This window comes from Balaenoptera ricei, chromosome 2 (assembly GCF_028023285.1).
Source record: "Balaenoptera ricei isolate mBalRic1 chromosome 2, mBalRic1.hap2, whole genome shotgun sequence".
NCBI lineage: Eukaryota > Metazoa > Chordata > Mammalia > Artiodactyla > Balaenopteridae > Balaenoptera > Balaenoptera ricei.
This window is the reverse complement of record NC_082640.1, coordinates 109615794-109638172: the sequence shown is the minus strand read 5'-3', so window position 1 is coordinate 109638172 and position 22379 is coordinate 109615794. Positions and strand designations below refer to the sequence as shown.

The 22379-nt window shown below is 39.1% G+C and overlaps 2 protein-coding genes across 2 annotated transcripts in view; both read right to left on the bottom strand.

Annotated features, from left to right (window-relative positions):
- Positions 1–4511, bottom strand: part of ACTC1 (actin alpha cardiac muscle 1) — a 34389-nt gene extending 29878 nt beyond the window's left edge. The window contains exon 1 of the mRNA XM_059913690.1: positions 4495–4511. The gene's annotated coding sequence lies outside the window, so the exon portion shown is untranslated. The remainder of the gene's footprint in view (positions 1–4494) is intronic.
- A 9179-nt stretch (positions 4512–13690) lies between these two features.
- AQR (aquarius intron-binding spliceosomal factor) overlaps positions 13691–22379 on the bottom strand; it is a 111752-nt gene continuing 103063 nt past the window's right edge. The window contains exon 36 of the mRNA XM_059913684.1: positions 13691–14813. The gene's annotated coding sequence lies outside the window, so the exon portion shown is untranslated. The remainder of the gene's footprint in view (positions 14814–22379) is intronic.

The following is a 22379-nucleotide window of genomic DNA, read 5'->3' as shown; positions in this document are numbered from 1 at the left end:
TATCTTTTGACCACCTTCACGCATTTCTCCAACCCTCTACCTCTTACCTCTGGCAACCACCAATCTGCTTTCTGCTTCTATGAGTTAATTTTCTCTTGGTTTTCACATATAAATATCATACAGTATTTGTCTTTCTTTGTCTGACTTATTTCACTTAGCATAATGCCCTCAGGGTCCACCCATGTTGTTGCAAATGGCAGGATTTCCTTATTTTTTATGGCTGAATAGTACTCCCTTGTGTGTGTGTGTATATATATATATATATATATATATACACACACCACATCTTCTTGGTCCGTTCATCCATTGTTGGACACTTAGGTTATTTCCATGTCTTGGTTATTGTAAATAATGCTGCCATGAACATGGGGGTGCAGATATTTCTTCAAGAAAGCAATTTGTTTCCTTCATATATATACCCAGAAGTGGAACTGATGGATCATATAGTAGTTCTATTTTTAATTTTTTGAGGAAACTCTATACTGTTTTCCATAGTAGCTACACAAATTTACATTCCCACCAATGGTACACAGGGGTCCCCTTTCCTCCATGTCTTTGCCAAAACTTGTTATCTCTTGTCTTTTTGATGACAGCCATCCTAACAGGTATGAGATGATATCTCATTGTGGTTTTGATTCACATTTCCTTGATGATTAGTGATGTTGAATACCTTTTCAAGTACCCATTGGCCATTTGTATGTCTTCTTTGGAAAATGTCTATTCAATTCCTCTGCCCATTTTTAAATCAGATTTTTTTTTTTTGCTATTGCATTGTATAGAACTGCATTTTTAAAACATATTTAAATCATATGGAAATCCATGGTCATGGATAGTCATACAGCAGAGAACACTTGGCTAGGGATAAAAGAAAAGAAAAAGACACATGCTATTTTTGCAGGATATGCTACAGACCATCGAGCCAGAATAAAGATAAGGGTAATATTTTCGTGACATGGATTAAAAAACTGGCAAAAAGAGAAAATTCTAGTAAAAGATGTGACTATGAAATGTCTGCTAAAAATCTAATTCTTTCCAAAATAGAGAATCAGATGCACTTCTGACTTGCTTTGTTAATATTTCAGGAATAAAACAAACCACAAAACCAAAAAGATTATGTGGAAGTGGAGGAGGAATCAAAGCTAACAATCTCATTAGAAAGTTCTGAAAATATGGGAGGAATGGAATGAATTGAATTGAATCAACTAGAGAACGCACAGCTCTGCAAGCAACAGACGAGGAAGGATGGCTGGATCTTGGCAGAGTTTTTCTAGAGTCTTGTAATAGTCAGCTGGATCACTGTTGGAAATTTAACAGCCTCTTTTTTTCTTCTATTCAGCATTACAGCTAAGAGTCCCCACATTTACATATAAAGCAGCGAGGTCTGAAGTGACGTTATTTTAGCATATGGTCTTATTTCTGATATGCTAATATTGGTAGATATTTTGGGCAGTTAGGACTAAACACTGAAATAAGAAAAGCCACCACCTACGCTCTACTACAGTTATATTTCCCGCTTACAGTTAGTGTTTTCAAATTGCCCACACTTCATTTTAATCAACTTTTATTACTTTACTGAATCAACTTATGAAGTTTGTATTAAAAAACAATATTGCTCATGATTTCATCAGCTCAGTAATCAGCTCAGAAACTCAGTAATCCTAACTAGAGTAGAAGAAATGAATCTCAAATAAGGGGCCAAGTCTTAGGTCCTCCAGATGCACTTCTCAGCATGCATGCATTCTAGAATTTTCAGCTATATCTACATTTTAATGTAACGGCCAATACTATGAAGAGAGGATACAGGAAAAAGCATCTCAGATCATATCTGCATCAAGCAAAAGTATTAGCATTGCAGACTGATTGTTTTTCATTGAAAGATTGAAATTATTCTTTTTTGACAGCTAAATATAATTCACTAAATAAATATTTGCAATCATTAAATAAATACTTGTATATCAACTATGTGCAAGATACTGTGCTTGCTACTCTAAAACAGGTTGAATGAAAGGTGGAAGATTTATTCTCCAAGTTTCTTAAGTTTTAAAATGTATTTCCTTGTTTCTACCTATCAATGTTTCTCTTACAGGCATCCAATCTATATATCTTAAAATGCCATAAAAATGGTTACACATTTGTTCATTTAACCTAACTTCTTTGAAGAAACGTCGGTCAAACCAATTGACCTTTAATTAAAATAAGTATTTCTCAAATGTGGTATTTTGGGGGGCTTGAATGATCTGAAAAGCATGTTTGAAGTAGTCCCCAGAAAGCACAACCTGACAAACAGAAAATGTTGATTCTGTGAAATTCCCCACTGGTTTAGTAGGTATGAGCATCTGGGCGCTGATGAAATGCATGCTTGGACGCCACCCCTTCCACCAAAAGTCTCAGTTCTCCATGTGTGCACACAGTACTCCCATGACTAGGAGGCTAGATTGTAAATCCACCATCAATTCAACAATAGATATTTGGGAAAAAAAGAAGCCACTCTATAAAATGTATACATGGTTATAAATGTTAAAATAGAGAGAAAGGTACATCTTAGAATCCAAGTAATGTGATTTTCTTATAAACATACATATATATATCATACATATATAATGTGTATTTTTTCTCATAAGCATACCTATATATATTTTAATATCTTTCCCTCTCTCAAACACACACACACACACACACACACACCATCGTCATCATTATCTATGTGGGAAAACCTCCAACATCACAGTAAATATATTTCAATCTCACATCCTGATTAACACATGCCATCAGTAGATGCACATTTCTCACATAAGTGGAGCAGTTTTCACAGTTTGGGTGCCATTCTCCCTTCTTTAGATATTACAGTGCAAATGAGAATTTCAGTGCGATGATATCATGGTTAATTTAAATTTACGGCAGTCAGGAAATTCCCAAAGCAGATGAAGAACTTCTAAACGTCACATGTGAACACAGCTAAGTATAAATAGCAGTGGTGATCCCAACACTGATTTTCATTGTGTTTAGAGGCATTTAAATCATATCACATACGGGACTGGATTCTTTTTATGTTGATTTATATAATTTTAATTATTTAGGAACAATCACTTTCTAAAACTCAATAAAGAGGTTAGATGGGACATTTGTGGGGGAAGTTAAACATGGCTCCTAACCACAGGAGAAAAATATACAGCAAAGGAGAAAAGATAAACAAGAATAGAAGATGACATAGCCATCTGTCAGCTCCCAAAGGATATGTTGGTTTTCATGATGGTGTTTTCTGTTTTCTTTTTCAATGCTTTACCCAGCAGCATGCTGTTCAGTAAGCAACATTCAGGTATAGGATTGAGACAGACACTACTGATAATAGGTGACTGCCTTTAGGTATCCGTGATATATAACCTGGCTTGTCCCCTAGCAGATTTTGGACAATGGTTTTAAAGCACATGTTTTAATCCAAGATAAGAAGCTCAAGGCTACTAAAGAGAAGATAGACATTTTACATATAAGTGTGTGTGAGTGTGTGTGTGTGTGTATATATATATATACATATATATATACACACACACACATAAATATGTATATATAATATATTTCAAATGCAAGGCAAAAGATACTACAAAGTTATTACAGAATGTAAAGACTTCTGGTTCCAGCAGATAGTGTACCAGGATAATCTTAAACTAACCTAGGAAAAACAACTAGAAATGTTGGATAGAAAATAGGAGTATTTTTTTAAAAGTGTATAGAAGTCTTTGTAAAAAAAAAAAAAAAAAGAAAGAAAGAAAATCTCCAGATGCTAGAAAGGAAGAGTGGGGGGATGGGGGGAAGAAACGAAAAAAAAAAGAAAAAAAAAAAGAAAAAAAGGAAGAGGCAACTGAAAACCTGAGAGGTAAGAATGTGTTCTGATGAAGGGGCTATTCTAGAAAATGCTATCCACTACAGTAACCTAAGGGCCTGAGTAATTTTTTTCCTTTTAGGTTGACTTAAAATTCTATAAATTTTCCTTAGAATTACAAATCTGATGTGTACATATTTTAGTGTGTAGCTTGATGAATTTAAAAAATGTTTACACCCATGTAACCAGTACCCCCAGTCTAGATACAGAACACCTCTATCACCTCAGAAAGTTTTCTTAGGCCCCTTCCAGTCAATCTCTATACCCACAAGCAATTATTGTTCTGATTCCTATCACCATAGATTCCAGTGACCATGTTTTTGAATTTTATATAAGTGGAATCATAACATATGTATTCTTTTATGTAAGGCTTCTTTCCACAATGGGGTGAGAAGATTTAGCTATCTATAAATAACTGTGCCTAAAAGGATTGCTTACCTCTGACAAAACCTAATGATAATGACAAAGGGTATTTTTGGAGAATTTCAACCGACACCCTACTGTACTGTAAAGGGAACACAGAGGATTCCAGTATCAATCTCATGTTCTGCCTCATGAAGAAGCTGCTGGTAACCCTTAACCAGTGTGGATGGGGAATGGACTCTATTTGGACCCACCTTTATTTCTGTCATGCAGGCATGGATCTGTGTGCGAATGCTGACTTTTTCTTCAAGGATCATAGTTTCCAGATTTAGTCTTCACAGGATGCACTTATTTATAGACGTCTTCAAGCACTGAGTCATTATTATTTTGTTAACCTGAGTAGTCCTGCAGCTTCACGTTTCTAACACGGGCATGATGGGTCTTCTCCTTCTCGGGAGCGGGGGACAAGGCAAGTTTCATTCTGTTTTCCTGGGACAAAGATATGGGAAGGCCTTCACATCTAGTTTCCTCATAAAAGTCTCTTTCTGTTTGAAGAAGCTTTTGTGCAGCACCTTGATGCTTCCTCAAATCAACAATAGCACAGAACTTCTATTTAATTTACTCCCCAGATTGCATGGATTACATACACTGCCAGCAGTCTGGAGCAGTGAGGGGCTGTGAGAGGGACCCTTGACCGGTTTCCTCTCACTCTTTCTAAAGGTGGTGGTGATGACAGTGGCCGAGAAATATATTATGGCCTTTCTTTGGCTCTCCAGCTATGGGAATGAATTTTTTTTAATGACTGGGGAGAAGCATAGATACCCAAGTATAAATTCCACCACTTCAAGACTTCATTAGCACACTACATTCAGGTGAGCGAGCATTTGGAGCTTACTAGGTAATGACCGATGCTGACCGTGAGCAACTATAAAGCTGCAGGACGGCTGGCATCCTTCAGATGCTCCAAACACACGGCCACAGGATCAGTGCACTGTCCCTGTTGAGCTGTTACATGGGGCTGTGCTAGCTTCCCAGGCTTGAAAAGAAATTCAGGCGGTAACATCCCAGCAGAGCTCGGCGCACATGCCACCCAGGTGACCTTAGCTGACGCGCTTTCTCACAGCTCCTCTCTCCATGCAAACGTCTCTGTCAGTATGTGCACCACTTTCCTCCCAGCGGTCAAATGTTTGACGTTTTAGTTCGTCCGTGATGGCAAAGGTCTTCTTTGTTCGAAGCTCCAGGCAGGGTTTAACCGGAGCAGCTCAGAGCACGGCCACTGGGATTGGATATGTGCTTTGTGATGTCTTCATCTAAATGCTGTTGGACAGCTTCTCCACCACAGCGAAGGAAGGAGAGGAGAAAACATTTCGGCTGGGCCAAGGTGGGCGTGGGAAGGGAAGGAGGTGAGCACAGGCTCCCTGCCCCGTGCAGGAATGCAGGAGTGGAGGCTCCACCAGAGGGTGGAGGAGACAAGAGGCCGGTGAGCACGGTGACTGGGATGGGCCTGGGGAGCGCAGTGAGGTGTTCAAGACCTCTGGCACTGGAAGTCGCAGCAAGTGTTGACAAGGAGGAGGGGAGAGGGACCCAGGGGAGAGCCTGGGCTGTGAGAAGGCTTTGCGCGCCCCCCGGCACACGCCACCTTAGTGGGATGCGCTCCTGTGCGGATGCCTGCGGCCTCCCTCTCGGCCAGGCACTTGCAGCTGAGCGGTGAGTCAGCGCTGGGCTGTTGTGCATCCTTTTTTGAAGCCAAGTCTCTAGTCATTTCTGAAAAAAGAAAAATGATGGAGGAGAAGCTGATTTTTCCCCTTCAGAACAGATGTGAGTGAACCCATTATGTGTTTTACTAATAAAAGCAATCACATCTTAAGAGCAGCGTGAGGCTGGTGAACGAACGCTCCGTGAATACCTTTTGTCCGTCAGTGATGTTGCCGCCCATGGTGCCAAAGCACAGGTAGAGCTTGCCCAGCAGCAACACGTGAGGCTCTGCCAGGGCACCACCGCCACTGGAAATACATTTCAGAAAGCCAAGGGGTGCTTTTGCTCATTTGAGAGGCCAGAGTGAGCTGCTCACCCACTACACGTATTTCAGGAACAGATGAAAATGGACTCCGTGCCTGCTTCCTCTCAGCAGGCCCCTCTCCACACCCCCAGAGCCTCCACCTTGTTTCCTGGTGGCACAGAGCTCTACACACCAGCCGCCCCCTCCCCTTTCCCGCAACGTGGGTCTGCCCTTCTGGGTAGCACCCCCACGCATGAGCCAGTCACAGTTATAGGGCCTGTACTCAAATATCCTGGTTCAAATCCTGGCTCCACCACTTATTGGCTGGGTCAACCTTGAATGGGTTTCTTAATTTCTTTAAGCTTCGAAGTCCTCATCTATAAAACAGGAAATCTATTACCCTGGGGTTGTTGTGAGAATCAAATGTAACCATCTGTGTAAAACACGTATCGCGGGCTGCCCTGGTGGCGCAGTGGTTGAGAGTCTGCCTGCCAATGCAGGGGACACGGGTTCGAGCCCCGGTCTGGGAAGATCCCACATGCCGCAGAGCAGCTGGGCCCGTGAGCCACAACTACTGGGCCTGCGCGTCTGGAGCCTGTGCTCCGCAACAAGAGAGGCCGCGATAGTGAGAGGCCCGCGCACCGCGATGAAGAGTGGCCCCCGCTTGCCGCAACTAGAGAAAGCCCTCACACAGAAACGAAGATCCAACACACCCATAAATAATAAATAAATAAATTAAAAAAAAAAAAGTAGAGGAATTTAAACAAAAATTCCTAAAGAAACTCAACATTTGAAAAAAAAAAAAACACGTATCGCAGCATCTGATGTATAAATACTCAATAAACACCATCACTGTCATCATCTCAGGTCTTTTCCCCAGATCATGCCTGCTCTGCGTCAGAGCCAGACGTCAGCGGCCCCGTCGCATGTGTTGTTCCCTGACATTGTTCTGCTAAACCAAGGTATGACAAAAGCGGAGGGTTTGGACACTGCCAGGACTGAGAAGGAACCTTCTTGACCAGATCTTTTCAACTACTGAAAACCATGCTCAGGAGGTTCGGACGCACATATTTATTATACTACTGGTCTGTCTGATGGAAGGATGTTGCTACACAGTAAGGATGCCCTAAACATTTTTAGCCAAATAAATGATTCCTGAAAAATTTCTGTCTAGCAAACCAAGTCACATATTCCTTCTTTATATCAGGTGGCTTCTAACCTGCTTGAAACCTGCCCCTCTGGAATCCAATCTAATGTGGGAGAGAAGAAGATCCCTAAGCAAGGAACTATAACATCATGTGGTAACGCCACCATTCAGGTAAATGATAATCATGGTAATGACGGCTATGGTTTACCGCGTTCCCACTATGGGTCTGGCATTATACTAGTCAATCCTGTATCTCCACATACTTAATCCTTATAACAACACTTCAAGGAAAGTCTTATTACCCCAATTACGCAGATGAGGAAACTAAAGCGATGTGGTTCAGGGTCACCCAGTGAGCGAGCGGCAGAGCTCCTTCAGGGACTTCTAATTTAGGTCTGCCTGGCACCACACCCCCCCAACACCTGTCTTAAACACCTGGGCCATGTCCTGGGTCAGGGCCTTCCAATGCTATTCTCTCTGCCTCACCCTCTTCCAGCGTTTGCTCAGTGGGGCCTTCCCTCACCAGCGTGAGTGCCTAGGACACAGGAAGACAGTGAATGTCACAGGAGCAGGTGTGAGGGTGGGAAGCTGACGAGTCATTCTGCATGTGAGTCTGAGGAGCCAACAGAATCTGAGTCACACAGATCAGGGATGAGTATTCCCTGAAGAAGGGCAGACGGTCGCCAACAGGCCTGGCCCTGGGCAGCATTTGGAAACAGGTGAACTGCTCTCTAACTCCAGGTACCACAGGCCTCAGGTACCCTACATCTTTTCAAATCTTCTCTCAGGAAATGTGCTAATAAACACTAATATGTGCAATGCGTTGGCCAACCCAAGTACTTTTCGTCTCACTGTGGGAACAGGTCCTAAGCCACAAAACTGAATCTCTAATGGTGGATTTCTATATGTCAGTGACAAATCTGGTGAGGACACACTTCCCTACTCCTGCCACCCCCAATACCTCATAGGTGGCTTTCTGATCTCCTTATGAGCCTACCAAAGCAATTTTTGAAAGGCATTCAGCAAAAGATGGACAGAAAAGTTCTTTGTGACTAACTCCCCATTACTCAGAAAATTTAAGTGGATCAAACATCCCATCCCCCTTCACCCTCTGAGCATGTTGGTAATCACAATGTTACTGTATAATGTGAAAATTTCCAAATAGAACTAAACTCAGGTCTATAAATATACATGATTAAGGTTTCAAATATAGCACTGCTGTATTTTCATGGGGGTTATTTCTGTGTGGTGATTGCCTGGCTGATTTGCAATTTCAGAATACGAATGGCTTTTCTCCATAACTAATGGGAAACTTGGCAGGGTGCTGCACACGCAGGCCCTGTCTGAGAAAAAGTCTGTTGAACAGTGGTAAGTGCTCTTCTTTCCAGTTACATAAGCAGAGCTGACAAAAGGCAACAGTACGACTCCAGATCCTGCTAAGATGAAATAGTGTTTGTTTGGTTTCTCTTCTGGTGCTAGAGGAATACTGACTCTTCTGGTAATTAATAATGAAATGATCATGAGTCTGTATCCCTCTATGATATTTTAAATTAAGCACACTATGGTACAAGTTAGGAATAAATGGCAATGGAGAGTTCTCTGACACTTGATTCACAAATAACTAAAAAATGCTTAAATACAAATGATGTAAATAAATTCATAACCATGGTGACTGAACCAAAGGGGACCTGCCTGAAGCAAACTCTATGGCTGTTATAAGCAAAACATTATCATCTCCAGCAAACGGAGAGAAAAGTAGATTTCCAACGTGTCCTGAACTCCACATCATAAAGCAACGTTTCCAGTATTGTCACAGACAATACAACCTACCTCTGAGCCAGGCCTCTGTGGTTATATTCTGAAGCAGTTTAGAGAATGATGGACTTTGGAGTCGAAGCTCAAATCCCAGTTCTCTCACTTATAAATTTTGTTACTTTGGACAAATAAGGCTTAGAGAAGTTTTCACATCTGTACCGAGGAGATTTCAAAGTAATACCAAAGTCTCAGGGTTATTGAGAAAATTAAATGAGAGAAGGCATGTAAAAGCACAGTATTTGGCATATAGTAAATACTCAGTAAACATCTTTAATATTTTGTCTGAAAGTCAATCTTCAGTGTCTCCCATTGATTCTGAGCCTCCTTTTCTTGGCTCCATGGTTCTTCTTTCTGGAGGACCTTAGGACACTCCTTCCTGCCAGCCACTTTCAGGGAAATAGGCCAGGTAAAGAAATAGAACCCAACTCCATGTCAGGACCCCAAACCTTGTGTGAAAGAAACAATTCTAGAGTAGTTGCTCCTTAAGATAGGGGTTTAAATATGGTGGAGAAAGAAAGCCAGGACCAAAAATTTAAACCAACACCAGAGACAGAGTTAGTATGAAGCTAATGAAGGTTAAGTTTCAAGACTCCTCTCTTGCATGGCCCCTTCCAAAACCTTATACCTAATTTTGTGTTCATAATTTTGCATCCTTTTTCTTAAATATGGCTCTTAAATTTGTATACACTTTCGGCCCACCAAAACCTGGAACTGCCCGTGTCTAATGAATATGCTCTGAGCCCATCTGGTAGCAGGGGTGACCTGAAGCTGTGGATCTTTCTTTCACCTTCTTCTAATGAGTCCCAGGATTGGTCAAAGGTCAAGGATAAGGCTATACCTGCAGGTGGGGTCTAAACATTCCTTGATGAAAAGAAGAGTCAGTGGTTATCAGGAATGAGGCAGAGTCTGATCAACCTGAGGATTAATGGTAATTCTCTAGAGACTTAGAGTTCAGTAAGGGAAATGAGACATTACAAAATAGGTACAGAAAGGCATTAAATCAGTGTTTTTCAAATGTGGTCCAGTCCAGCTGTGATGGAATGGCCTGACCAATACTCACCAAGAACAACTGAAAAAGCTGGATAGAAATAGAGAAAAAAATCTGTTTGAAGGCACTAGAAACCTGCTGAGATAGCCAGGGCTTGAAGGGAGGCGACTTATTGAGGTGATCCCAAGTTTTTGCACACTGCTTTACCCCTAGGGGCATGCAATGGACTGAATGGGTATACTCGCAAAATTCTTATGTTGAAATCCTAACTCACAATGTGATGATATTTGGAGGTGTGGCCTTTAGGAAATAATTATGAGGGTGGATCCTTTGTGGATGGGATTAGTGCCCTTATAAAGGGGACCCCATAGAACATTCTTGCCCTCTTTCCAATGTGTGTGGTCACAGAGAAAAGGTGGTCCTTTATGAACCAGGGAGTTGGCTCTCACCTGACCTAAATCTGCCAGCACCTTGATCTTAGGCTTCCTAGTCTAAAGAACTGTGAGAAATAAATGTTTGTTGCTTAAGCCACCCAGTTTCTGGTATTTTTGTTATAGCAACCCACATGGAATAAGACAGGGCATTTGGCAATTCTCGGTGCAGGGCAAATGGCTGAGAAGTTAGCAGTAATTTGACGGGGCTGGGAAGATAAGAATTGAAGTTTGAAGCTGCCACGGCAATTAGGACATGTAGAATCAAGATCCTAGAGAAGAGGGGTGCAAAAATGTGATCCCAACATCAGCATAAGTTTTCTTCAAGTTATTTACTGATTAAGTTGTGCAGGCAAGAGGCTTAGAGCCAAACAGAAAGTGGGTGAACAAGCAAAGCAGAATATTTGGCAATTTCATAATGCTATGGAGACAAAACCTGAATTTGGAACCTACCCAAAAGGACTGATCCCCCCAAAATATCTCAGGCCCTCAGCTGGGATGTCTAGATGGTTACACCCTAGGAATAAGAGTGAGCCAGAACTAGACTGACCTTCCCAAAGACAGCACACCAGCCTGGGAGAGGTGTGGCCCCAACTGGATTGAGGTGATCTGCTTCCAGGCTGCCTGTGAGAGCAGAGGATAAATCCTCTCTGGAAGGAGAAAACATCACCCAGAGCCTGTGCAATGTTTCACATACAATGTCAGACATTCATTAAAGTACTGCCAGGCATAGCAAGAAACAGGACTGAGAGAAAAACAGGCAACAGAAACACAGACAGGTAATCCAGATACTGGAGTTATCAGACACACCGAAACCACTGTGATTAATATGTTCAAGAAAATAGATTACAAGACAGAGAAATGGAATGTGTTAAAAGAGAATAAAGTGAAAATTATGGAGGTGGAAAATGCAAAAACTAATAGTAGCACTCAATAGGTAGCTTTAACAGCAAATAGAGCAGAGCAGAAGATAGGATTAGTGGGGTGGAAGGTAGATGAGTAGAAAACCACCAGACTGCACACCCTGGCACATCCTAGGCAAACTGCTAAAAATCAACAACAAAGCTAGAAATTGTAAAAAACAGCTAGAGACAAGAGATATTTTGAAAGAAGAAACAAAAGACTGACACCTGACTTTTCCAAAGAGAGATGGAAGTAGAAGAAAATAAAATGATATTTTTTATGTGCTCAAAGAAAATAATTGACAGTTTAGATACATGGGAAAATATCCTTCAAAAACAAAGGTGAAATAGATAAACAAAAACTGAGAGAAATTTGTCAGTAGCACACTTACACTAAAGGAAATACTAAAGGGATTTAATTCTTCATAAGGAAAGAAAATTTTCCAGATGAAAAATAAAGATATATGAAGGAAAGAAGAGCAATGGAAAGGGGAAATGTATGGGTTAATCAAAATAAATATTAACTTGCAAAACAATAATAATGTTTTTATTGGAGTATAGAAAAATTTCTACAAAAATTTATGTAGAAATAAAATGTATAACAATAATAACAAAGTAGGAGGGGTTTAATAAAATGAGTATTACAAAGTATTAGTATCATGTGAGAGGTAGAACAGGTATTAATTCTTAGTAGACTATAATAAGTCAAGAATGCCTGTTGTACTTTTGAAGATAACAGGTAAAAGAATGTATTATTGGGAATTCCCTGGGGGTCCAGTGGTTAGGACTTGGTGATTTCACTGCCAAGGGCCCGGGTTCAATCCCTGGTTGGGGAACTAAAATCCCACAAGCTGAGCAGTGTGGCCAAAAAAAAAAAAAAAAAAAGTGTTATTAACAAACTAAAAGAATGGGAAAAATAAAATAATAACGAATACATTATATATCCAAAGAAAGGCAAGAAAGATGAGAAAAAGTGAACATAAAACACAGGAGAGTAAAATGGTTAAAATAAACCCAAACATATCAATTATATAAAATTAAAATGATCTACTCTAAAGACAAAGATTATTATATTAATTATATATGTTGCTTACAAAAGAAAAAAATTAAATATAAGGACACAGAAAGACTGAGTAGGGATGGAAAAGGATACAGCATGAAAAATCTAACCCAAGGAAAACTTGGTGTAGTTAAAATTAATATACGGGAAGGTAGACTTTAAGGCAAGAAGCATTACTAGAGTTAAAGAGGGACATTCTTCATGATAAAAAAGTCTGCTGATCAGGAAGGTATGATGATTCTAAATATGTATATTTTTAATAAAATAGTCTCAAAATACATCAAAGAAAAATTGACAGAATTACAAGGAGAAATAAATAAGTTCAGGGTATCCCAACACGCTCTTGGTGGGTGTGTCAAGAATACAAGGCTGCTCTTCACTCAGGTCATTTCCGCAAGAGGGCTGAGTTTGCAGCAAGAAACCCTGAGGGGTGAGGACACGCCGCCCTCTGGGACAACAAACAGGTTTGCTTGCTGCTTACGGTAAAAGTGGGGGATTCCCCAGTGCTCCTTCCTATAACGCAACCCATGACTATGCAGGGACGCATTAGGGCCCTCCATGTCACCTCTGTGGGACTTGGGGTGCAAGAGGAACTGTTGCAAACAAACATGCTGACGCCCATGCTCCTTGCTGTTGTGTGAGTGCTGCAGTCTTCTGCTTCTCACCCAGAAGCCTTGTGTCGTCAACTTATTACTTATAAATAGGTAAAGTCAAACCCTAAACCTAAGAATATGTTACTTACAACAGGAAAACCCTAAATATAAGGACCTGGAAAGTTTAAGTAGGAGAATGGAAAAAATATGCCATGCAAAAAGCAACCAAATGAAAGCTGGTATAGCTATATTAATGTTAGACAGGGTAGTCTTTAAGGCAAGAAGCATATCTAGACTTAAAGAGAGACATTTCTAAATAATTGAAAACAATCCATCCATCAAGAAGGTATAATAATTCTATGTTTGTATGCTTTTAATAACATGGTCTCAAAATACACAAAGCAAAACTTGATAGAACTAAAAGAAGAAGTAAGCCTATAACACACTCAGATGTTTTTTAAAAACACACCTCTCTCAGTAACTGATAGAACAAGCAGACAAAAAAAAAAGTGAGAATATAAGGGATTTGAACAAAATAATTAACAATTTATTAACACTAATTTATACGTGTGTGTATATACATATGATGGTACCTAACTTCTACAGAATACACAATCTTTTCAAGTGCATGTGAAACACGTACCATAAAAGTCCTGACAAATTTCAAGGGATTTTCATCATACAGAGTATGTTCTCTGACCATGGTGGAACAAAGCTAGAAGTTAATAACAAAAAGATAAGAAAGATGCCCAAATGCCTGGAAATTAAGAAACCCACTTCTTAAAAGGCATTTTTGTTTTTTTTTTTAAATTGAGGTGAAATTCACATAACATAAAGTTAACCATTTTAAAGAGAACAATTAAGTGGTATTTAGTGCATTCACAAGTTTGTGTAACCACCACCTCTATTAAGTTCCAAAACATTTTCAAAGAAAATGAAAAAATGTGTTTGAAAAAGTCCCAATGGAAATTAGGAAACATCTTGAACTGGATGTTAATGAAAACATGATATGGGATGTGCGCGATATAGCTAAAGCTGTGCTGAAAAGTTATTATACATTACTTTTGCCCATATAAATTTTAAAATTCAGCTTAAATGGACAATTCCTATAAAAACACAACTTACCAAAACCAACAAGAAACAGAATAGTCTTACACCATTAAATAAATTAAATCTGAAATTTAAAACCTCACAAAAAAATCTCCAGGCTTAGATGACTTCACTGGTAAATTGTTCCAAATGCTAAAAAAAGAAATAACACCACTTTTTCAAAATCTCTTCCGGTAAAAGAAGAAGGAGAGAATACTTTCAACTCAATTTATGAGGTCAGCATAATCTTGATACCCAATCTGATAAAAGTAATATCATCATCTTAATAATTATAGACCAATCTCTATAATTCTCACAGATGCAAGAATCCTAATAAAAATATTAGTAACTTATTACAGCAATTATTTTAAAATTATTAGGAATGTGAGGTCACTTTAATATTTGAAAAACCAATCAATGTGAGAACCTCTGCTTCTGCTCATGAAATAGTAACTCATCATCCCACTACAATCAACTAGAAAACTGGACAAAATATACGAAGCAACTATTTTCAGACGTTGAACAACAGGCAGCAAAGGTCTTTGATCCCTGAAAGAAAGGAAACAAAACAAAACAAGGTGAGCCCTGTGATTGCCTTGGCTTTTTGCCGAGAGGTAATTTCCAAACAGCAGCACAGGGAAGGAGAACCTAAGTAGAAGCCCAGCAGTCTCACCAACTTTAGGAACTAAAACGTGAGGAGGTTGAGCTGGGTGGAATTTGGGGGCAGAGTCTATGAAAGGAGAGAGTTATGCATAGGAAGAACTCCAGAAGTCTGAAGAGGGGTCCCCTCAAGTCTTTGGCTGAATACTAATCTATACATGCACAGTGTGAAACTCCATGAAGTCAATCGAATAACAACTACCTGGGAGCTATAAGCTAAACATTTACCAGAGCTCACATGAAAATCAAGGTTTAAATTTCTACCAGACCGAGACACCTCATTGAACACCTGGGGCAGTGACCACAGAAAGGTCACAATTTAGTGACAGAGCTAAACTAGTCCTAGAGTAAAGTACTCTACACCTGTGTAACAAAGCTTAAAAACAAACATCAAAAAGGTCAACTAATACCCACAAGTCACTGCCTGCTAAAAGAGACTTCAACAGTCTTTAAAGGAAGACAACAAAATCCAAACATTCAACAACATAGCATTTTTAATTTCCAGTATTCAACTAAAAAGTTATTCGGCATGTAAAGAGTAGCAATTTTGGCCCATGACGAGAAGAAAAAAAAAATCAATAGAAAAATAAACGAAGGGACTTCCCTGGTGGTTAAGAATCCGCCTGCCAATGCAGGGGACACAGGTTTGAGCCCTGGTCTGGGAAGATCCCACATGCCGCGGAGCAACTAACCACGTGCGCCACAACTACTGAGCCTGCTCTCTAGAGCCTGCGAACCACAACTGCTGAGCCCGTGTGCCACATCTACTGAAGCCCGTGTGCCTAGAGCCCGTGCTCTGCAACAAGAGAAGCCACCGCGATGAGAAGCCCGCGCACCACAACAAAGAGCAGCCCCCCCGCCACAACTAGAGAAAGCCCAAGCGCAGCAACGAAGACCCAACACAGCCAAAACTAAATTAAAAGAGAAAAAAAAAAGGTTGAAAAATAAACCAATGCAATTCACCACATTAACAGAATAAAGGAGAAAAAGCATATAATCATGTTGAGGATACATTGAAAAAGTATTTGTGAGATTTCAACATCCATTCATGTTAAAAACAATGACAACAACAACACTTGGCAAACTAGGCATAGATGGAAACTCTCAAAATCTGGTACAGGGTGTCACAAAGACCTATAGCAATAGGTGAAATATTAAAAGCTTTGTCCCGAAGATTGGGAGGAAACAAAGATACTCATTTTGATTGCCTCCATTCAACACTGTACTGGAGGTCTTCAATAAGCCAATAAGCAGAAAAGGGAAGTAAAAGGCACAAAGATTAAAAAGGAAATAAGAAGTATAATGATCAAAGAAGAAGAAATAAAACTACCATTATTCACATATGACATAATTATGTATGTAGATAACCCAAAATAATCTACTGTCATACTATAATAAGTGAATTCAACAAGATCGCTACATACCAGGGCAACATACAAGAAAGATACTGTATTTCTATATACCAGTAACAAATAATGACAAAACATAATAAAATGTAGTTTTAAAAGTACCAGTTATAGTAGCATAAAAAATCAAATACGAATAAATTTAACAGAAGACGGCCAAAACCTTTACCTAGAAAACTACAAAACATTGAGATTAAAGGAGGCTTAAGTAAATGGAAAGAAACACCATATTCCTAAATGATAAAGACATCAATTTTCCTCCAAATTGATCTATAGAATCAATACAATCCCAATAAAAATCCAAGCAAGTCTTTTTTTGCTTTTTTTTTTAGAATTGACAGGATGATTCTAATGTGTATACACAGATTAAGAGTGGCCAATATCTTGAAGAATATAGCTAAGGGAGAATACACAACCAGATGTCAAGGTTTAATGTAAAGCTACAGTAATTAAAACAGTTAAATGTTGGCACAAGAAAAGAAAAATATACCAATGAAACAATTCCAGAAACAGACCCACACATATACAATTACTTGATTTATGACAAAGATTACAGTATAGTGTGTTGAGGGAAAGAACGATCTAATAAATAGTGCTCAGTTAATCTTGATCCCTACCTCATGTCATTACGATCTATTTGAGAAGGCAGACCAAAAAAAGCACATTTTGTATGATTCCATTTTTATGTAGCTCAAAAGCAGGCCAAACTACCCATGCCCAATATTCATAGTACCATGTCAATTTAAGAGAACCACTTGACCAATTTAATTTCTCAAGTGTCAATGACAGTTGACATTCATGAGTCTTTTCACCAAAGCTACGACTGTATTTCTGCAGAGGAAACACATTCTCTACTTGCTCAGATGAGCCCATTCATTTAGTGAGCCCAACTAGACCAAGAGTTGCAATGGCCACCTCGAAAAACCCGCAACGGATTTCCGTAATTGCGTAAGAGCATCTTGCTTTGAGTTGTTTTAGAAACAGACGTTCGCTCCTGGGAACTTGAGCTCACACAGATGTTCTTTTCAGCTCCCAAACATGCTAACGTTGGGTGTGCGGCAGGTAGAGTTAAACTGGAAGGCTGAACCAGGCATTCCTCATTTTATTGCACTTCACTTTATTGCGTTTTGTAGATACTATGTTTTAAATGCAGTGAAGGTTTGAAGCAACCTTGTGTTAAGTTAAGTCTATCAGCGCCATTTCCCCATTGGCATTTACTCACTTTGAGTCTCTGTGTCACATTTGGGTAACTCTTACAATATTTCAAACTTTTTCATTATTGTTCTATTTATTACGGTGATCTGTGAGCAGTGATCCTGTGTGTTATTACTGCAAGAAGATTATAACTTGTTGAAGGCTTAGATAATGGTTAGCTTTTTTTTTTTTTTTAAGATTGATTGATTGATTGATTGATTGATTGCTATGTTGGGTCTTCGTTTCTGTGCGAGGGCTTTCTCTAGTTGCGGCAAGCGGGGGCCACTCTTCATCGCGGTGCGCGGGCCTCTCACTGTGGCGGCCTCTCTTGTTGCGGAGCACAGGCTCCAGACGCGCAGGCTCAGTAGTTGTGGCTCACGGGCCCAGCCGCTCCGCGGCATGTGGGATCCTCCCAGACCAGGGCTCAAACCCGTGTCCCCTGCACTAGCAGGCAGATTCTCAGCCACTGTGCCACCAGGGAAGCCCAGCATTTTTTTTTTTGCAATGAAGTATTTTTAAATTAAGGTATGTATGCTTTTTTAGACATAATACTATTTAGCATACTTAATAGGCTACAGTATAGTATAAAAATAACTTTTATATGCACCGGGAAACTGAAAAAATTAGTGTGACTCTCTTTATTGTGATATTCAATTTGTTGCAGTGGTCTGGAATGAACCCACAATATCTCTGAGGTTTGCCTATAATAGTAATTTAAAGTGCAGGTCTTGGTAAATTCTAACTTTTCCCTTATCATATATTACATTCTTTTAAAACTGTTGTTATTTAACCTGTTCTGACTTGGTCTAAAACTAAAACAGTTTTAGGATAATTTGCATTTTGGCACTTAAATACTACTTACTATAGCCTCTCCCCATTATATGTTTCTCATACCTTTTTCAATCCAAAATAAGTATTAATTTGGCTTTCACCTGTAAGTATAAACACTGTTAACATTAAAGCATATTTTTTCATAGACCTCTTATTTCCTATCCTGATTTTGGCAACCTGGTCTCCTCTCTGGTATTCTAAGCCTGAGAGGAATTCTTTAGTAGGCTTGCCTTGCTCATCTGTGAAATATTAAGTGTGGCTCCTTCTACTTTGATTTGTTTCAAGCAAATAAGTTTAAAGAACAGCAAGGTAAGGGATTTGCCTGAATGTCAGATGGTGGTTCTGGTCCCAGTTCAACTAACCATAGTCTCCTAGGCAAACCACCCAATGCCTCAGTGTTCTCACCTATGAACTATGGCATTGTTGCCTGACATACAGTAGGTACTCAGTCTATGAATGCACAAGAATTAGTTTCAAAGACATCTTCCAACTTTTTACTATTTTTAATTCAATTCACTTCTGTGAAAAGTAGTCAACCAGCAAAATAAAATGCAAATTAACTAGCTCTATTCTTGTTCCACTACTATTCTTGGGGAAGTCTGGGATTAGAAGAAATCAGCACTGGAAAGTGCTACTAGAAGAAAAGGGGTAATGAAAATACCATAATACAGTAACCACATTTATTGTAAATAACTGAACTAAAAACCAGAAGAAAACTCCCCTCAAAATGAACCAATGAATGAGAGTAGAAAAAGATAATATTTTATATGACCACTTCTTATCAAGAACTCTTGACTTTTTTAAAAAGGTCAATAAAATCAGTTTCTCAAAAGAGCCATTTATATTAAACAAGGTATCTCCCAAGGAGAAGCAGCTACCATTGAGGTTCTTGCACTTAGATTTACTGCAAGAAGAGTGTTGGGTAAATGTATGATGTAAGTCAAAGATAGAGAGAAAGAGGATGGTGGGGACCATTTTTTCTTCTATTATTTCTTGTCCACCCCTATTTACCATACTAAATCTTTTCCCTTTTTGAAACAGACTTTTAAAGAAAACAAACATTTAGAGAACTGAGAAAACAAGACACACTGGAAATATGGACTGTTCTTTTACTGCACAGTAAGAAATGAGAAAAGGTTAGTGTGAAATCCTGGACTCTCAAATTAAAATGTAAACAGAGAATGCTCAGCGACCTTTTCTTAGAAGGCTCACACGAACAAATGTCATGGTACATTGATCAAACTTGTATTCATTTGTATTTTCAGGATGTTGCTATTAATACCATGTGACATTCAACAAATTACACTATAATATGACATTCTGTCCAAATCACTTCACCTCTACATTCTTCTTCAGCTGTGTTACTTTAGCCTCTTGTTACTTACGGAAAAACGATGTATTAAAGTCTTATTTTTGTAGGGGAGGGAAGACTTTACCTTCTTAGGTCTGTACCTGGGGTCTGTGAATTAAACTGTCAAAAGACAAATTAATAGGAGAAACAGCATGCAAATTTAATTGATGTTTTTAACTTTACTTCCAGGGGCCTACACAGAAAAGTAAAAACTCCCCCCCGAAGCCGTTAGGCTTTGAAGCTTATATACCATTTTAACAAAGGACAATAAATTATGGAGAAGTAAATAGGCAAAAAAAAAAGGGGGGGAGTTTGGGCTTTTAGGGGTGGAAAATTGTGGGAAAGTAAATACTCGGGGAAATTAATGGAAGATAAGGGTCATTTTAGTAAGGTTTGTTTATGCAGACTCATTTCATAGCATCATCTCTGTGTCCGGTGATAAGGGTTGGTGTCTTCTTCCTGGTACAGGAGAGAGGGGACACCTTTACAAATGGAAATTTATGTCATCTTTACAAAGGGAAATTTATGCCCTGCTTTTAGGCAGAAGCACAAGGACAGAGAATACTTCCTGTATCTGCTGTTTCTCAACTGCCTTTAGCTCAAAATAATCCTTATGACAAAGTAGCATATTGGGGCTGGTATATTCTTATCCCCTTAATTTTCTAAGGGGGAATCAAAGTTCATTTACTAATGTAAAAATATTGGCTCCCAAACTGTTCTGAGGAACTAGTTCTCTAGAATGTCTTATTTTTAAAAAAAGAAAAAGAAAAAGAAAGAAAGAGTTCTATGGTCAAATAAGCTTGGGATAATCAAATGCTAGATTAAACAAAGTTAACATGATTTTTTCCTGCAGGAAAGAACCTTTAATTAGCTAACAATGCATTGTTATTCTGCAAATGGGGAATGATAATTAATTGTGTTCCTCAAACTTATTTGACCATAGAACATGTTTTTCAAAGTATTTTTGAAGACAGGTGGTTTTGTAACATATGTTGAGAAATACTGGGATTAGCCATCTTTTATACGTAAGTGCAAAAGTTTAAGTAGCTAACGAAGTAAGTGTAAGCCAAAAGGTAGAGCTGGCAATAAAGCTGGCAGTCAGCTGTAACTGTGCTGCATTCTGAGTCATGTTCCAGGGGACTGAGCTCAGGATTGTCCCTATGAAGAAAAAAAGTGTCCAAAGCTTCTGGCTACTGCTGAATTAAAACCCCTTCTCGGGCACTGAAGAACAGCAATGGGTAAAGAAAAAATGGTCTCATGTGCTCATTTCCATCCTTGGCTCTGTACAGCTCCAGTTGTATTATTCTTAAACATCTATTAACATGATTGCTTCATAATTACAAAGGCTAACTGCCAAGCATTTTCCACAGGAAGCAAGGCACTGCTTGTTTTTAACTGCTCTTCTGGTGCATGCAAAAGGGTCAGCGTTTTTTAAAAAATCTTTTTAATCTTATTTTAATTGAAGAAACATCTCTAAAATACCATGTGACTGCAAGATAAAAAGGAAAAAGCACATTCAAGCTAGGTAAGTGCAATAATATAGATGATCTTGGGGTGGGGGAGTACAGGATACGGAATTGATGTTATCAATATATCCCAAGCACAATGGTACCTACTATCTCCATCTGGGTAGGCTGTTCTGCTAGAAATTTTAATTTCAGCAGAGACCATCCTCAATGCTGCCATGGGCTGATTTCGAGGTTTCCAATCAGTAAATTTGACCCTTGATCTTCAAAAGTCAACTGCCACCATGTGTTCCCTTCTTAATCCTCCTCCATGCTCCCTGGATAGGGGCATAGCTACGCACTCAAGTCAGAGGACTGGCTGGCAATATCCTACACTGTCTCAAAGATTTGGGGGAAAATGGAGAGGGTGGGACTGGTATTTACCGAGCACCCAGGTGCCAGATGTTTTCATAAACATTACCCCATTAACAAACAAACAGATCTTTCCCCCATTTTGTAGATAAAACTGGGACTTAGAGAGGTTATAACACTTGTAAAGGTCAAACCAAATGCTGATGAGCAAATTACGTAAAATTTGAGTCAGGTCTGGATGAGTCCAAAGTCTGTTTTACAATATCATGTTGTCCCCTGATCATAAAAACTTCATTTTTTATAGGAGCACAAATGGCCCATTTATACCATTTCTCTCAGTATCTAGCAAAATATCAACTTTTATCATCGCACTAACTTCAAGAGACCTGATAATATTTAGATCTTCTCATTCATTTGCCCAAATCAATAGAGCTATTTATTCTCAACTGCTGGTAATGTACTTTCTTAACTCAGCATTTTGTGAAAAAAAGTCTAAATACTTGAATTGCTTCATTTCATGCTCTTTCTCTTGGCATGTGTCTTTTTGGTTTGCTTTTAAAAATAAACTCCAAAATCATGACATATTCAGATATGAAAAACAGGATGGAGAGCAATGGGAACACTAATCTGAAATGGTCACCTGGCTAGAATAACTGTGTCTGTAGTAATCCCAAATTAAATAGAAAAATTTTGAATTTATGAAGCAATTACTCATGTGTGGTTGATTTAAAAAAAAAAAAAAAAGGCACAAAACTGTCCTGGACTATAGATTGGATTCTACTCCAGTCTCCCACAGTTGCCACCCTGGTTAAGACCATCTGATTCAGTTTCCTCATTATTTAAGATTAGAAAAGAT